General features: G+C 39.2%; 1 long non-coding RNA gene across 1 annotated transcript; it reads left to right on the plus strand.

The window, feature by feature from the left end:
* The first annotated feature begins 6157 nt into the window (after positions 1 to 6157).
* LOC122694154 lies at positions 6158 to 12051 on the plus strand. The gene is made up of 3 exons (XR_006341124.1): positions 6158 to 6209; positions 7175 to 7282; positions 11793 to 12051. It is a non-coding gene; the product is annotated as an uncharacterized LOC122694154 (long non-coding RNA).
* The last annotated feature ends 7500 nt before the right edge of the window (positions 12052 to 19551 follow it).

Raw genomic sequence — 19551 nt, forward strand, 5'->3', positions numbered from 1 at the left:
GTGAGAGTTGGACTGTGAAGAAAGCTGAGCGCCAAAGAATTGATGCTTTTGAACTGTGGTGTTGGAGAAGACTCTTGAGAGTTCCTTAGAATGCAAGGAGATCCAACCAGTCCATCCTAGAGGAAATCAGTCCTGGATATTCACTGGAAGGACTGATGCTGAAGCTGAAAATCCAATACTTTGGCCACCTGATGCAAAGAACTGACTCACTGGAAAAGACCCTGATGCTGGGAAAGATCGAAAGCAGGAGGAGAAGGGGATGACAGAGGATGAGATGGTTGGATGGCATCACTGACTCAATGGACATGAGTTTGAGTAAACTCTGGGAGTTGGCAATGGAAAGGGAGGCCTGGCATGCTGCAGTCCGTGGGGTCACAAAAAGTTGGACATGGCTGAGTGACTGGACTGAACTGAACTGAAACTTTAGCACCTTTTATAATCCTGTTTTCACTAGTCATTGACCAAAAGAGGATTATAGTTAATACTCTGACCTACTGATCTTGAGTGAAAGGTAGAGAATCCATTATTTCAAACAACTCTGCTTCTTCCAGAGAGATGGACATAGTATAGATTTATTAGTAAAGTATATAGCAGATAGGCCAGACTCTTAGGACAATGTAGATCCATCAAGGCAAAGTTCCTAAGACAGGCTGTATGGACTTTTAATGAGTGTTTTTTTCCCCCCATTTATTTTTATTAGTTGGAGGCTAATTACTTTACAATATTTTAGTGGTTTTTGCCATACATTGACATGAATCAGCCATGGAATTACATGTGTTCCCCATCCCGATCCCCCCTCCCACCTCCCTCCCCATCAGATCACTCCGGGTCTTCCCAGTGCACCAGGCCTGAGCACTTATCTCATGCATCCAACCTGGGCTGGTGATCTGTTTCACCCTTGATAGTATACTTGTTTCAATACTATTCTCTCAGAAGATCCCACCCTCGCCTTCTCCCACAGAGTCCAAAAGTCTGTTCTGTACATCTGTGTCTCTTTTTCTGTTTTGCATATAGGGTTATCATTACCATCTTTCTAAATTCCATATATATGCGTTAGTATGCTATAATGTTCTTTATCTTTCTGGCTTACTTCACTCTGTATAATGGGCTCCAGTTTCATCCATCTCATTAGAACTGATTCAAATGAATTCTTTTTAATGGTTGAGTAATATTCCATGGTGTATATGTACCACAGTTTCCTTATCCATTCGTCTGCTGATGGGCATCTAGGTTGCTTCCATGTCCTGGCTATTATAAACCGTGCTGCGATGAACATTGGGGTGCACGTGTCTCTTTCAGATCTGGTTTCCTAATTCTTTGTTGAAATAATTTGTTTAAAATTAAATGGATTTTAAAAAATAGCAAAGCATCTGATAGTCTTTAAGATGTAAATTTTAAGAGATACATTTCACACCTTATCATGGTGGAGTTCCATATTGTTTGGCTGTAAGGAGTTTGGTTTACGGTTTACTTGTTTTCAGTCTCCTTCTTGAACATAATTTAGGAAAAGATAGTCTAAGGGTCAGGTGGTGCAGGTAAAGAACCTACTTGCCAATGCAGGAGACCCAAGAGACATGAGTTTGATCCCTTCCCCAGGGTTCAGGAAGATCCCCTGAAGAAGGAAATAGCAACTCACTCCAGTATTCTTGTCTGAAAAATCCCATGGACAGAGGAACCTGGTGGGCTATAGTCTATAGGGTTGCAAAGAGTTGGACATGACTGAAACGCCTTAGCACACACACAATCTAAGGGTGAGAGACAAATTCGTGAATAAGTTAAAAGTTTGTTTTCTGTACCTCCATTTCCTTTTTCTGGCTATGTTATATCATACGTTTGTGTAACCCCTGTTTCAGAAGTTTTTTTGTTTTCTTATTTCAAATTATAGAATGAAAGTCTTTCTCTAGTGATGGATCTTAAAGGGAGGGACAATTGAGATGGGGAGTGTAGAGATGCCCTCAGCAGTACCATCATTATCCCGTGGGGGGACCTGCAAAAAGTTCAGACAGCATATTGGGTTAAGACTGCTTTTGCCAACTGAAATTGTAGATGAGAAGGTAAACAGCTCTTTTCATTAACAATCTGATAATCACTTTATGCTGCTTTGAGGTAAAGATCCTGGAAAGTTCAAACTCGTTTGAGAAACTCCCCATGGATCTCCAAAGTCCTCCCTAGACTGATGCCATGATGCTACATGCACCTGGATGAGTCTGACTTGCTAAACACTATGTTGGTTTCCCTGTGCTGCTCCTGAAGATCCCTCTGGTCCACTGGCCCTCTCGTCACTGCTGCTTCCCCCCACCATGTCATTTGGGCACACCCCAGCCTTTGCATGTCACATGCAAGCAATAAGGAACCACGAGATCTGAATCAGACTTGTCTACATCACTTGTCCAGCTGCTCCCATTGCCCCAAACCATGTTGGGTAACTTCTCTAGGTTAACCTCCTCTCCCTATTACTCCTAAGAAAGCATTCCACTTCTTTTGTACCTATTTTCATGTTTTAAAACCATATACCAGTTAGCTTTTACTAAAATAAAGCTCTGTAACAAATAATCAAAGAGGCTTAGAGGCACATGGGCTCCCCTCATGACTCAGACAGTAAAGAATCTGCCTGCAATGCAGGAGACCCAGGTTGGATCCCTGGTTGAGAAGATGCCCTGGAGAAGGGAATGGCAACTCATTCCAGTGCTCTTGCCTGGAAATCCCGTGGGCAGAGGAACCTGGTGGGCTACAGTCCGTGGATATGACTGAGAGACTAACACTTTCACTTTCAGAGGCACATGAGTTAGATATTTACTGTTCATGTGTCTAGAGTCAGCTGGAGATTGGCTCGGCAGCTCTACTGATCTCGGCTGACCTCACTTGCCTGGGTGGGGGATGCCTGGTGGTCACCGCTCTAAGCTGTTTTGACTGGTGCAAGGCAACTCAGCTTTGTTCCACGTGTTTCTCATCCTCCAGTAGGCTGGCCTGAGCATGTGCTCATGGCAATCAGAGAGGCACAAGAGAATAAGCAGGGGCAGGAAGGCTCCTTAAAGTTTAGGCTCTGAACCAGCTCGCTGCTGTGTTTGCCTCAGTCTGCTGGCCAAAGCAAGTCAGTGGTTGAGTTTGGACTGGGATTGACACATATACACTATTGATTCAATATATAAAATAGATTACTGATGAGAATACATTGTATAACAACAAGGAGCTCTGCCTAATGCACTGTACTGACCTGAATGGGAAGGAAATCCAAAAAGAGGGAGGGAGGTTATGTTTATATGTATGACTGATTCATTTTCTTGTACAGTAGAAACCAACATAGAACATTATAAAGTAACTAAACTCCAATAAAAATTAATTTTTTTTAAAAAGAAGCATACTGTCCACTGGGGCAGGCACTGCAGTGTTAGCAGCAAAAGGTACAGATTCAGGAAGAGATGAGGTAATGCAGTCAAATGATGCAATTTCCCCCTTCTTGGTACCAGACATATTTGGAGTTCAGTTCAGTTCAGTTGCTTAGTCGTGTCCGACTGTTTGTGACCCCATGAATTGCAGCATGCCAGGCCTCCCTGTCCATCACCAACTCCCGGAGTTTACTCAAACTCAGGACTATCGAGTCGGTGATGCCATCCAGCCATCTCATCCTCTGTCGTCCCCTTCTCCTCCTGCATTTGGAGTTAAGTGAGGGCAAACCAGGGCCTTGGTGTTTGACTTTCCTGCTTTGCTTCCAATGCCTCAGTTTTACACTGTTCACCAGGACCCTAAGGATCCGGCTTCCTCCACTTCCTCTTTTGATCTGGATATATTCTCCCTTACACAGTAGTGTATAATCAAGTCCATCAAACAAGCCTCCTTAGTTATGAAAGTGTGAAATAAAATAACTTAGAAAATTCTTTTCTTTTCTGACATCTGGCTTGCATGACTAAGGTATTGCTGGAGAGACTGAGAAACTCAGGTTTGAATCGCAAAGGTGACTACTGGGCTCTTTGCTTTGGTCTGTTCCCTTGCTCTTCTTCCCTTGAGAAATAAGCTTTGAGCCTCACTTTGGAAATTTAAGGCTGCCAGTAAACATGATTTAATGGAGAAATAAAAATGCATCAGCTTAATATTTACAAAATACACTCCCATTAGATTTTACTTCCAACTTCAGGTACAGATTTTACTTCAGGCTGTGGATTTTATTGCTTGATTCATAGTTTGTTCCTCGTATATTTACATTCTGATGCAAGACCTGAGCTATTTCACCTCTCCCGATTTCCATTTCCTGATCTATAAAAGTAATGGTATAGGAATTGAAATGTATAAGCTTGGGAAATTTACCTAACTTTTTTGGGTTTTTGTTTCCTCATCTGTTTAATAGTCTGTTGGAAAGCCTGCACAACCCAATATTATTGTTAAAATTCTAAATACCCTTAAGACCTAATTCAAGATTCCAATTGTTAACAGTGGATTAGTTTTAATATTATACAAATGGGAAGAGAGTTATTTGGAGACAAAGAACTCTATCTAGTTCAGTCAAATCAGACAGTGGGACTGTAATACCACTTCTAAGGTCAGTTCTGCTAGAGGCTAGAATATTGCCTGTATAAAAAGAAAGATACTGGAAGAATATTGACTTTCTGAGGAAGCAAGTCAAGGATACCTAACCTATTTGCACCTAATACACCAAGTGATTAAAAGAATACTGAGAGTCCATTAGGCAGAGGAGATGGTCAACTGACAGCATATAAAATAGCAATGAAGGCAGCAAATACACAATTTATTTATCAATAATTGCTGTCATTTATTGTATTTGGTTGACAAAAAAGTTAATTCTGGATTTTCCATACCATCTTCTGGAAAAATCCAAATGAGTGTTTTGGCCAACCCAGTACTTCAGTGGTTTAGTACTGTACCTTCATTTCTTCATTTCTTCACAAATACTCTGCAAGATAATTCTCCCAGTTTCCAAAACTATGAAAAGCTTCCAAAGCTATGAAAAACTATCCAAGAGCACACATGTACTGGGGACATGGTAGCTGAAGGTTTTATGAATCCTGCAGGCTGCTATACATAGCCAACACAACTAGGTGGGGCACCAAGTGGCTGTTTGGGGCAGCAACATGGTATACAGCACTCCAACCTCTCACATCCCAGCCGTGTTGAGAAGGAGTTAGCTATTTCAGCCACTCGTCTGAGAGCACTAGTGCTATCTGGGTGTGCCCTATATTCTGTCCTTACAAAGGTATCAGTTGCAGTGTGTGAAAAAGTTGAAAAATGACTGACTAACACACACACACACACACACACACACACACGAAGTACCCCAAACAATATACATGCACCTCTCCACTTTGCAATATATTTTTATATTTTTCATTCTTTTTCATTATTAGAAAAAATAACAACTACCTATCAAATTAATGTCTTGTCCTGGTGAGTATGGGGTAATGATCAGCAATTTGAAAAATGCAGATAGAGAGGTAACGAAAGAGAAAGCAACCTCTCTGTACTCAAAGAAAATGGGAAGATAAGAGATAGGAGTAAAGGAGGAAAACATTCTCATTCCCCCGTCCATTCTAGGGGACAAGCTCATGAGGGCACGGCCAACTCCCGGATGCAGTTACAGGACTGAAAGTCACTCAGTCGTGTCCAACTCTTTGTGACTCCAGGGACTATACAGTCCATGGAATTCTCCAGACCAGAATACTGCAGTGAGTAGCCTTTCCCGTCTCCAGGGGATCTTACCAACCCAGGGATCGAACCCAGGTCTCCCACATTGCAGGCGGATTATTTACCAGCTGAGCCACAAGGGAAGCCCAGTCAAAGGCCTGGGGGTGGCATAACAAGTTAGCCGTAACTCAACTTGACTATTTGTATGTTGCCACTGGATAAAATCTATGAGGTGGCACTGAATTTGGTATCCACACCCACACAGCAACTTTCCACCCATTTTCATGGAGCCTAGTGAAAAACAACAGATCAGCTGAAAGAAAAATAAATCCCAGTTCCTCTTCACATATGAATGTGAAGGAATCCCAATCTTACCATAAAAGTCACTGTGATATTTTCTTCATTGTTACATAGGCTCATTGACAAGTAAAATAATTCTTAAGATCATTTCATGTACAAATGCTAGAAAGTGTTAATATAACAATGTTATAAATGTCATTAACTCTTTTTTCCTCCCATTAAGTCGTAGTGTATATTCTTCAAAACTGATGAATGAAGGAATTCTAGGCCTACAGGTAGGAGACACATCACTGCATTTCTGTTGCCAGTGTATTCTGGGTATAGCATTTTCTCGTTAAACTGTCATGATAATATTAATTGATGAAATTTTGGAACAGCAAGAATGTGCCCCACATGTGAAGTTGAATGGTACATTGAAACAATTTTTAGATAATTCCAGTAAAATGTTCATTTCTACAAAACATACCACCGAAGCATATTTTCTCCACATTATCTTTGCTTTTTATGTAAAACTATCACTTAAACATTTCCTAAGGGGAAAAATGCAAAACTATTCTTTTTTAAAATGAATATGTTTATGTTTCATACAAATGTCAGTTTCTTTAAATAAAGACTTTGAGAGTGTGTTTGCCATAACACCGTATCTTTTTGAAGAATTATAGTTACAAGTTTAAAGTGGTATTGATGGGGAGGGAGGAGGGAGGGGGGATCGGGATGGGAAACACATGTAAATCCATGGCTGATTCATGTCAATGTATGGCAAAAACCACTACAATATTGTAAAGTAATTAGCCTCCAACTAATAATAAATAAATAAATAAATAAAGTACTATTGAAGTAGTAAAGTATGTTACAAATAATAGTCTTTTTTCATCTTCCTGATTCTTCAGTCACCTGAGGCTATCTGGTTGAATGTAATCATGAATACAACACTATAAGCTTTTCTTATCTAGTAATTTTTTTCTAAAATGAGACAATGTATTTGAAATAAAGAGGGCTTTTTTGGAATGGGTGGAGCTTCTAGAAAAGATTAAGTATTATTGTAAAGTTTTAATTTTACTCTTTTTACTAGAAAAAAATGATTGAGGTTTAATAGTTTTTTTAATTTTGCTAAGCTTACTGTGTGCTCATAATGAAGTGAGCAAGAAAAATTAGAGAGGAAAGGCATAATTTTAAAATGTATTATTTACAGGAATTTCAGTAGAAGAAAAACAAGTGATTAAAAAAATGTCTATACCAGTTTTCAGAACTTGGAGAACACTGAGCGGCCAACTCACCTCCAAGAACATGGAAATGATAGAGAAACATGATCCTCTCCTGGTGATTCGACTGTAGCGTAAACTCAAAGGTCTGGACATTACCTAAAATCGCAGAACTTTCCAGATAGGAGGACTTGAGTGTTTCCTGATGAGATGCCTCAAAATGGTGTCTGTAGGCCTGAAAGCCTGGGAATGGGGGCTGGAAGAACATTGTTAGTGCCTGTTGAAGCACTGTCCACAAAAAGAAACCTTCGTGAGCAGCCTGTAAGTTCCTTGGCCCCAGTGTTAAGTCAGCCCCAGTCATCTGATTTGCAGGTTGATCCCCTTTCTCGATTCTGTACTCAAAAAGCCACCTTCTGATTCAGACTTATTTTTCTACTTTAGGACTACCTCTAGAAAAAGAATACACTGGTTCTACAAGTACACCTGTTTCAGTGCATGTGAAAATTAAATTTCACTTAATAATTGAATAAGTAGCTATCCTGTTGCTTTGTCAGTCTTGAGTGTTCCATTCATAGGAGCCTGACACAGAGAGAGACAGCGAGCTCTAAATCTCTATAGTTTCACCAAAGCCCAGTGGGTCTTTTGAGATCTTTCCAGACTGATTTATTGCACAGAGGCTGCATGAAATTTTATTTTTTTAATGGTTATACTATTCAGTATAACACATAGTAACTCTAAGTTTCCCACTTCTAAAATGAAGATAATAATTCCTCAATGCCTGTATCATCTTGCTAGTAGTTTGCTTAGCAAACACTATTAGACCACTCAGCTCCCCTGCCCTCAATTCCTTGGCTAGAAGAGCCTGGAACATAACAGTGAATATTCTGGATAATTGCTTTCCTAGCTTCCTTTGAAATTATACAAATAGAAAGGAAGAGATCCAAATAAATGTAAAGATGAATTAGCCTTAGCAGTTGTGGTAAGCAGAATTTAACATGCTCCACCCCCCCCCCCCCCCGCCCCCCAGTAGGATCCCTGCACTGTGTGTACACACCCACAGAATCCCCTGGACTATAAATATGATGAATTTTACTCCTGTGATGAAGCTACATTACATGACACAGTTGACATGGAGAAAGAAATTGTCTTTGTGGGCCTTTTCTAAACACAGGAGCACTTTAAGTCTAGATCTAGTGGTCAGAGACTGCTGATCAGAGACCAGGAGAGTCAGAGATTTGAAATAGCAGAGGTATTCTCCCACTGTCCTTGAAGAAGTAATGGCCAAGTTTGGGAGAGAATGACATGGCAGGAAGTGGGAGGCTGCCTGTAGGAGCTGAGAATGGTTCTTTGGTCAATATCAGCAAGAACTAGATTCTTGATTCTAGATTCTAGAACTAGCCAACACCCAGAATGAACTTGAAGTGGATTTTTCCCCAGAGAACTCCAGACAAGAACTCAGCCCAGCCAACGTCTTGCTTTCAGCCAGATGGACCCAGATGCTGTTGCAAATATCTAACCCTTTGAAATTATGAGATAATGAATTGAGGTTGCTTTTAGCTTTTAAGTTTATAGTACCTTGTTATACAGCAATAAAAACTAATTCAGGGGACTTGCCTGGCTGTCCAGTGGTTAGGACTCCATGCTTCTACTGCAGAGGGCATGAGTTCAATCCTTGGTCGGGGAACTAAGGTCCTACATGCCCTGAGGTGTGGCCAAAAAACAAAAACAAAAAAACTAACAAGGGAGTCTTGCCATATGATTACTAGATTGAAAACAACTAGAGTTTTCAAATAAGAAAAATCCAGGAAATACTTCAAGATTAGGACAAATTAAAACAGAAAAGTATAGTTTTATTTCACTAACAAACATAGTTAAAAAGCTCTTAAATGAAATACTTAGCTGGTTCATCTTGCCCATATATATATATATTTTTTTTTCAAATCATGATCAACTACAGTTATTTTTTAAGGCATAATAAATCACCTCCAAAATAACTAGTTAAAAAAAAAAAAACAAAACCTTATATTTCTCTCTGGACTTTGGGGATAAGAAATTTGGGGAGGACTGAGAAAAGCAGCTCATGCTCAGCGCCTCCCTTGATTGCTGTTTGATGTTGGCTAAGACTGCAGTCTTTCCCTTTGCCTAATAGTTCAAGGTGGGAACTTTAACTTGGTCATGAGGAATTAAAAGAATTTGAATTTTTTTTTTCTTCAATCTGACCAGTCTTTAAAGGCTATTGTCTTGGTTGGGGCTCAGAAATCCTATTTGATGTCAAAGTTGAGAAATGACTTTGTTGTTCCAGTTTCTACTGCCTCTCCCTCAGAAAAAATGCCCACTGTTGCTTCAGTGGGTTGGAATCCACAGAGCATTGCAATCTATAATTTAACCAGATATGAAAATTTCACACCTACTTTTTATCACTACCATTACATGAAATATATGCCATGTACTTGTTACAATCTTAGCTATGAAGATTAATAAGATAATATTTCTGCCCTAGAGGAGTTTCTAGCCTCAAGGCAGAGAGAGCTGTGTAAAGACCTAACCAGGATTTTACATAATTAGTTCTATAATAATGGTATGAGCAAGGCATTATGGGATGATGAAGAGAGCTCAACTGTAAGTACTCAGGAATAGTTGTATCTTAGGCAACATGGTTATACTCCTGCTAAATAGGGCTATTTCATTGGTGAAAGTTGATGTAATTGAGAGAAAGTATTGTGATTCATGTATATTGCAACCGAGGGACAGACACTGTCAACATGCTTTACAAGAAAGGAAAATAATTTCTTGCCAATTCAAGACATTTGACTTCCGGCCACGGGAGGAAAACAAACCATTTTTGGCCTTTCTTGTTTCTTGCTTGCTTGTTTGTTTGTTCCTTTTCGTGGTTATGGTTTGGTTTTGATAATGAAAGATTGCTTTAGGAAAGCTCTGTTTTCCATCTTTTCAAGATTAAAAATGCATGCAATTTTGTCTTCAAAAGTTAAATATTTCTCCTTTTAAATTTTAAAGTTTTCTTTGACCTTTTATTTGTGATTACCTACTTGTTGTGAGACATTGATAAAATGCTATAGGATCTATTAAGATGGAAAAAATTCATTTCTGGTCTCTTGAGGCTTATATTCTAGTAAGAGACTATGGTACAAAAATAATACAATACCTGGTAAAATAAATGCCATCAAAATGTTATGGAAAATGAGGGGAGTGTGCCTTGAGTTTTGATCTTCCTGTTGACTGGTTTGGGGTGTGCCTTTAGCCTCAAAATCATGACAGTGGAATCAGGTTGAGGTGTTTAGTATTGTTATAACTTCATTATCAGAGTTTTACAGCTGAAGTAACTCTCAAAGAAGTCTAGTTCTCTGTCTCTGGTCACATGGCTCAGCCACAAGAGTCTGACACAAACATTTCATGCTTACTCTCTAAACCTCAAAACCAGCCACTGCAGATTCACAGCCTGTTGCTAAATTTGGCTCACAGTATGTCTTAATGTTATTATTTTTAGCAATATAAGTATTTCAAAATAACTTCTTGGAATTACTTTTGGCAAGGGTATGTCTTCTTTAAACATATATGGATATGTATTATATATATATATATGTGTATATATATATATATATAAAACACACACACACACATATATATATATAACACACATTGTATATGTGCCATATACTACATGAAATGCAGTACTTGAAGTTTCTAGATCCCATTAAGTTCTGTTTAGCTTCTGGGTCTTTGAACTTACAACTCCCATTTTTTTGGGACACACATCCCCATCTTTTCTTTTTCTAAACCAAGTATTATTTATACTAAGACTCAGCTAAGGAACCACCCACCTAGAAAGTTCAACCAGTTTGGTTTTGCCATAGCTTCTACTTGCAAGTTCTGCATCCTGAATTTATCTCTAACAAAAACACTTTATATTGTAATCATTCATTTACTTTCAAACAATTTGAGGGCAGGAATTATCTGTTCATCTTGGGCTCTCTAGTACTATGCAATATCTCTGGCATATAGAAAGATTTCAATAGACCTTTATTGACAAAATGTTTTGTTAAGTGATGTAGAGATGTTAGAAATGGCATGAGAATTCAATATTTATTTGTACTTTCTTAGAAACATACTCTAGCATAAGCACGTTCTTTGAATATAATTTAACATTTTATGCTTTTTTTGTCTGTAATTCTATTTTAAGATCTTCTAGGGAAAATAATTATAAACCTTAAATTACATAGTCAAAATGATATTGAAAAGGGGGAATATACAAGGAAATTTTACTATCTTAAAAAAATATTTTTAAAAGTAGGGCTTAAGTAAAGTTGGATCTAGGCCAAAGGGCAGTAAAATATATAAGAAAGCAGAATAAAGAAGTCAGTGAAATTTATAGTGAAACCTAAATAATAGCTGACAGCATAATTACAAAGTTTCAGAAAATTGTTAAGTAGTGGTGTCCAAAAGAACAAAGGAGAGGCACAGAGTTTTCTATTTTTCAGCAAACCTTGGGACTTGGCAATGACGTAGAGGGAGGGAAGAAGTTCAATATTCTCAAAATCTTGTGGGTATTATGGTGGACCACTGATAGTGAGTGATAGAAAATGTGATGATTAAAATGCATGAGTTAAATTTTAAGTGTAATTTTTCTTTTTTATATAGGATGTAGAAAGCTATATGGGACCATCATTCCCACCATGAGGATGAGAAGAAGCTGGATAACCAACAAAAGTCGTGGCTTTGCTGTTTGAGCTCATCTCAGAGCTAAGATCACAAGGCAATCTAATGAGGTGAAAAAACCCACCCTCCTCCTAGGAAAGAAGAGGCGTATGGTTAACTCACAACTTGGCGACCGAACAGCAACAGCAATGGTTAACTCCACTTTTTGCAGGGGAGAGAGAGGAGGAAGGAGCGCCCATAAACATAGGTAAGAACAGAAACTTTCACTGAATATTTAAAAGTCTCAATGTGGGCTGTGTGGCAATCTCAATCACTGGAACCCAGTCACAAAGGGAGTCTGTACTCACTTGTCAGCTCTTTCCCATGGGCCTTCGCTGAATGTTTGTGAAAAGATTAAAGCAGACGTCCCCAACACCCAGGCCATGAGCCAGTACAGGTTTGTGGCCTGTTTACAACCAGGTCACATAGGAGGAGGTGAGTGGTGAGCCAATGAGCAAAGCCTCATCTATATTTACAGCTGTTGTCCATTGCTTTCCCATAACCCCCAGATGTAATCATCTAGTTGCAGGAAAACAAGCTCAGGGAGCTCACTGATTCTGCATTATGGTGAGTTGTATAATTATTTCATTATATATCACAATGTAATAATAATAGAAATAAAGTGTACAATAAATATAATATGCTTGAATCATCCTGAAACCATCCTCCAGCTGCACCAGTCTGTGGAAAAATTGTCTTCCACAAAACCAGTTCCTGGTGCTAAAAAGAAGGGGACCACTGGATTAAAGACAGCAAGAGGGCTGAGGTAGGTCCTTGACAGGTATCCTGGTCATCAGACACAGGAGGAGACAGAAGTCTTCCCAGAGAGCTGGGAGGGTGTTTAGGGAACTTAAAATAGAGGAAGTCTTGTTCAGACTTCAGAAACAGGAGAGCAGGCCTCTGACCTGCCTGGATACTGCCTGAATTCCATGCCTGCCAGCAAGCACAGCAAGTCAGGAGGTGCTTTAGATAAAAAAGGGAGTGAGTCTTGGAATTTTTGAGCCCCTGGAGATCTGGCCAACCCTCCCATGCCCCTCACCTCCCACCCACCCTTCCCGCCCCGCTCCCAGGTCTCACAAAATCCTATGACTCAGGCGAAGCAAACAGCATTGTAAAAAGGTTAAAAGAAAACCAGAGCTGCATTTTTGCATACGAACTATTGAGGATGATTTCAGTTTGTGGCCTGGGATGATAAACAGGAGCCCCCAAACCACAATTTTAAGTCGCACCTATTGGGTAGACTCACCCTATCCCAGTTGGGGCTCCAGATTGCTATTAATGAGGGCCTTCCTTGTGCTGTTTAAGTCTGGATGTTGATCAGTCCAATTTGGTGATGTATGTGCTGTTAACTGTACTCTATTGTTTCTATTCCTTTTCTTTTAATGACTGTATGCTGAAGTTGTCAAATAATATTCTATAAAAATTGAAATTGTTTAAGTGCGTATAACTAACAGTTTCTTTTGTTGTTGAATCATTTAAACCTAAAACAAAAATAAACTTACAGCAGAACAAGGGGAAATCCCTTACCTCTTCCTGAGGACCAAATATGTGGAGCCTGCTGAAGTCAGGTGCAAGACATGGGCACAGAAAGAAACCCTATAGTTACACTAGTGTTAATCGCTTAGTCTGGTCTGACTCTTTGCAACCCCATGGATGATAGCCTTCCAGGCTCCTCTGTCCATGGAATTTTCCAGGCAATACTGAAGTAGGTTGCCATTCCCTTCTCCAGAAGATCTTCCCATCCCAGAGTTCAAACCCAGGTCTCTTGCAGTGCATGCAGATTCTTTACTGTCTGAGACACCAGGGAAGTCCCATGCTAAATTCAAGGTAGTGGCTTCTATGATTCTAAGGAGGTCTGGAAAGCTGATAGAGACCCATCTCTGGATGTAGTTTTATGGGGCTTTCAAAGGTAGAGAGTGGGCATGAGACAACTGAGATAAACCTTCCCGGGGCTCAGATCCCCCACCTCTGCTAAAAAGAGGGCTCTGATCCAGTATCAAATAATTTGAAGCCTGTTGCAAATAGAGTCTAATGAAAACAGCAACAAAGCTTAGGATCAGTCCAAATCCACCTTAGCAGCCCGAAAGAGACGAGGTCCCCTTTTCCAGGAATAAATATTGTTTACTCAGTCTCTACTGTTTACTTACTCACAATGTCCAGCATTCTACTGAGAAAAAAAAAAATTGAGACATGCAAAGAAGCAAGAATTAATGACCAATTATCAAGAAGTAATAGTCACTGGAACCAGGACCAGAGGTTATCAAATATTGAAGTTATCAGACAGGGATGATAAAATATAAGTTAAAAATAGTAGTGGAGAGAGATGGCTAACCTGTGGTGGACTGATGGTGTATTCATTTCCTATTGTTGCTGCAACAAATTACCACAAATTTAATGGCTTACAAAATAGAAATTCATTATCTTCAAGTTCTGAAGGTCAGAACATTGAAATGGGGTTTATGGGCTAAAATTGGATATCAGCAGGGCTGCCTTTGATCTAGGGGAGAATAAGTTTCCTTGCTTTTTCCAGCTTCTAAAGGCTGCCTGCATCCCTTGGCTTATGGCCCCTTCCCACATCATCCAAACCAGCATGACAGCATTTTCAAAGGCTCTCTTTAATTCCAACACTAATTTCCCTGCCTCCCTCTTTCACTTCTTAGAACTTTGTGATTACAATGAGACTACCTGGATAACCCAGGATAATCTCATCATCTTAAAGTCAGATGCTTGGCAGTGTTAATCCTAAATGAAATGTTTATTCCCCTTTGTCATATCACATACCATTCACAAGTATTAGGAATTAGGACACAGACATCTTTGGGGGGACATTATTCTCCCCACTATAGATAGAGAATTTTATCAGAGAGATGGATTACAAAAGTCAAGTGGAAATGCTGAAAAACTATAATAAAAAGATGAAAATATCTTTGGATGAGCTTACTGGCAGACAAACAACAGATTAAATGCTGAATCATAAAGCATATATCAATAAATTTAAAAGTATTAAAATGATACACAATATGTTGACTGATATAACATTAAATTAGGAATTAAAAGCAATAACATTTCTACAAGAAAAAGTAGCAGCTATCTCATTGGGAGAAACATTCTATCCCTACTGTATTGCCTGAAGCAAAGCCACTGAATTTTCTTTTCTTTTTTGAATTTTCTTGATTAAAGGAGATTCACTTAAATGCCTGGGCCTTGTTCACTTACGACTTACCCAAGCTAAAATCTGACAAAGTCTACTGGATTACAGCCACAGTCCAGCCTCAGTCCCAGCTATGCATGACAAAAATAGACAGTTACTTTGCTCAGCTGAGGACTCAAGGCATTTCACATATCTTTGTCCAGTATGCCACTCAATAAACCTTATTGTATTTTATTGACTCTTTGACTTTTGTCAGTGGTTTAGCTGTTTGATCTGCCATTTAGAAAACCACAGGTGGCAGATTAAAAGACAGATCTCTTCCGAGCCATAAACTATAGGAATAAAATCATGGTTAATGATGATACTGAGTCACACATGTAGATGCCCATAGTAAGGGCCTGTTTTCTGATGAGACCGCATGAAATTAAGGTACCAGTTGGGGCTTCTCTACTTAGATGCCAGCATTGCTGCTGAATTTGCCATTGTACCAGACAGAACAACGTATGTGCCATCAGAGACTTGGCACAAAGTGAAGGACTCTTGGGTTTTGATTCAGAGAGCACCACTACCAGACCTGTGTCTCCTACCCTAAGTTGCTCTGTTTGTCTTGCAGTGGAGAAGACTACGTCACACAGGGCATTGCCCCTGCTCTTCCCAGAAGATTATATTAGATCTTTGAACCCTTCTAGGGCTACTGGTAGTGCCTCACTGCTCTTGACACTTTTCAGATGATAGTGTTATTCTTCCAGTTGCATCAGTCAATTCTAGCCACATTATTTTGTCCTTTCAATCTAATCTATGTCATGTTTTTTACTTCTGGATCATTTGTAGTTGGAAGAGAACATATCTTTTATCACAAGGGCCACTCAACAAGGGGTAATGATCAGGATAGTCAATGAACTTTCGATACTTCCCACCATCCAGAGACATCTAGTATATTCGAGTATTGGAATGGCTCCTCAAAAATAGTCTCAAAAATATTTCCGACTCTACCTTTATCATTCCTTCCTTGTTCACAAACTTTAGCGGGTAGTTTGGTCCCCAGAAAGAGGTAGTTCTCGCTCAGTTACCTTTTGAGGTGAAGTGGGAACCCTAAGACCTACCCAGCCAACTAGAAGGCCACATAGGAGGCACTGCCAACCTTCTTGGCTTGTATAGGTCCCACAAAAGAGGTGAGAGTTCATTCATATTCATTTTGAATATTTGGGATTCTGCTATGAACATCCCCGAAAATGATGCTTCTTTTTCTTCCTTGTTGTAAATCAATTATATGTATACATATACATATACTTGATATATACATACACACACACACACACAGTATATCACTGTGGTGGTAAACCAATGAAAAGGGAATCTAAGAGATTCAAACTTGATTCTGCTTCAGACACCTGGATTCACTTGTTGAACTGCCAGTGTTTTAGATCCTAAAGATAATAACCACTTGGTTGAGAGTACTGCTCGCTGAGCCCCCTCCTATGGCCCATGCAGGCCACATGGGGCGCATAATGGATTTCTATCAGGTTTATTAAAATACCCTTGTTCCTCTAGCACCCGACCTTCTCTATGGAAAATATGGGTGAGAGTAAGAGATGATTGGGGACGGGAAAAAAAGTGAAACTATAGCTACCAGAATGGGACTTACCAATTTTGTAATGACTGGGGGAGAGTAACATTCTTAGCACCTGGAGAATGCATTAGATAGATGCAGGGTGGTATGGAGGAAATCAGGATATTAATAATGCTTCTTTTTTAGAACTACTCTGGGAACTTTCTTCATGAAGGAAAATGCCCTGCTCTAGCTCTACCAAACTGTTGCAAATGCCTTGAAGTTAACCAACTGCAGAGTCTGCCAACTGTTACCAGATAGTTCTGGCCATAATTTGATTGCCATTTCCCTTATTTGTATTATAAAGTATATTAGAAATAGCAGGGAATGATCCCAAGCCCTCTACTTCCCAAGAAAAACACTTGTCATCACATCTAGGTATCTTTCCACTAACTTTCTCAGTCACCTCTGTGGAGCAGACAGATGTTTCCCAGAAGGTGTTGTGGACAAACAGCACAGATTGAACTGTCTGTCTTGAGTCCTTTCAAAGAAAAAAAATTAGGAAGTGAGTCAACTATTGAAGCTGAAGTGGGAACCCTAGGACCCACCAGTCAACTAGAAGACCACATTGATAACACTGTCAACCTTCTTGACTTGTATAGGTCCCATTTGGATGGCCCTCAAATTTGAAAACAACCTTGTCTTTCTAGGTAATATATGTGCCCCTGAAATGATATTTTGTGTCTGGAAGCCAGACATAAACTTGCCTCCCTCTTAAAATCTTGAAAATTTGTACCTCAGGATGCACATAATTAAGGAAACATGACAAGTAGATCACGTATCTCTCAGATGGCTGTAGAGACCTCTCCAAAATGAGCCTATCTTTGGTTATTTGGGAGAGTTTCTCCAAAGGAAATCTGTCTAGTTATTTATCCCTATGGTGAGAGTCATTCAATTCCAACTTATGTGATATTTGTCCTTGATTTTAACTGAAGTAATCAATGGCACCACTTTGGATCTGGAAGGGATTCAAGTTTGCCTCAACTCACTGGCCAGGGTTATGATGGATGGGTAAAATTACCTTACACTTCTACCTTGCAGGCTAAGACAGAAGCTATGTAATTGCTAATACATCAAGCCATATCTGGGCCAAGTAGAAATATCAATACAGAAATGTAAAAAAATACTGGATTTTCAAGGTATGCCCTGATGGTTTATGGCATTTGTTCAGTTGGCTGGGCTCAAACCATGGAAGGGAGAGCATGGTGGTCAGTACTGTAGGCTGACCTTATTCTGGGGTTTGGAGTTCTGTTGACAGTAACCTTATTAAATGTTGTACAAGACAAATAAATATATTTTGTTCTAACCTCCTTCTAGTCAGATTAATCAGAGTAACAAACAGGGTGTCATACTCATGGGAAAATTTACCAGAAATCAATATGGCATAAAAAGCAGGGGGTCATATGGTTGTGGATAATTCCCTATAGGTTAAGTGTTCCTGTGTGCTGTGTGACCAGAGACACTAACAATCTTAGTTCCAAAACATCTTTTCAAGGGATGTGTTTATTTGTTCTCTTCTATTTGGTTTTTTTTTTTAATTTATTTTATTGAAGAATAATTGATTTACATTGTTGCTTGTTTCTACTATACGGCAAAGTGATTCTCATACACACACACACACACACACACACACACACATGCATATATATGTATATATACACACACACATTCTTTTTCATATTCTTTTCCATTTAATTTTAATTTTTTGCAGAACCTCCATACTGTTCTCCGTAGTGGCTGCACCAGTTTACATTCCCACCAACAGTGTAGGCAGGCTCCCTTTTCTCCACATCATCTTCAGCATTTGTTCCTTGTAGACATTTTAATGATGGCCATCTTGATGGGTGTCATATGGTATCTCATTGTAGTTTTAATTTGCATTTCTCTCATAACTAGTGATGATGAGTATCTTTTTCATGTGCCTGTTGGCTATCTGTATAGCTTCTTGGAGAAATGTCTATTAAGATCTTCTGCCCATTTTTTGTTTGGGTTGTTTGGGTTTTTGTTATTGAGTTATATGAGCTCTTCATATATTTTGGAAATTAAGCTCTTGTCAGTCACATCATTCGCAACTATTTTCTCCCAGTTCGTAGGCTGTCTTTTTGTTTTGTTTATGGTTTCCTTTGTTTTGCAAAAGCTTCTAAGCTTGATTAGGTCCCATTTGTCTATTTTTGCTTTTATTTCTCTTGCCTGGGGTGACTGATCTAGGAAAATATTGGTACAATTTACTCCAGAGAAATGTTTTGTCTATGTTCTCTTCTAGGAGTTTTATGGCATCACATCTTACACTTAGGTCTTTAAGCTATTTTGAGTTTATTTTTGTGTGTGCTTTGAGGGTGTGTTCCAACATCATTGATTTACATGTGGCTACTAGCCTTCCTAGCACACTTGCTGAAGAGATTATCTTTTCTCCATTTTATATCCTTGCCTCCTTTGTCATAGTAGGTGTGTATATTTTGCTTTAAGTACACTTTATATTTTGAACAGTTTTAGGGGTATAGAAAAATTACGCAGCAAGTATAGAAAGTTCCATATATTGCCTACCATCTTCCATTACTAGCCTACCACACATAGCTTCCCCTTTTGTTGAGAGTTTACATTAGTGTGGTTACACTTGTTACTTGTTACAATTGATGAATCAATATTGATGAGTTACTATTAACTAATTAAAGCCCTTAGTCTACATTAAAGTTCACTTTTTTTTAAAAAGGATTCTTTTATGGGGACTTTTTTTTTCAAGTGTTCATTGAATTTGTTACAGTATTGCTTCTGTTTTATGTGTTTTTTGGTTTTTTGGCCCTGGGGCATGTGGGATCTCAGCTCGCTGACCAGGGACTGAGCCCGCACATTCAGCACTGTAAAGCAAAGTCTTAACCACTGGACCCCAGGGAAGTCCCCGAGTTTGCTATATTATACCAGTCTGTGGGTTTAGACAAATGTCT

The sequence above is a fragment of the Cervus elaphus genome, chromosome 5 (assembly GCF_910594005.1).
Source record: "Cervus elaphus chromosome 5, mCerEla1.1, whole genome shotgun sequence".
NCBI classification, from domain to species: domain Eukaryota; kingdom Metazoa; phylum Chordata; class Mammalia; order Artiodactyla; family Cervidae; genus Cervus; species Cervus elaphus.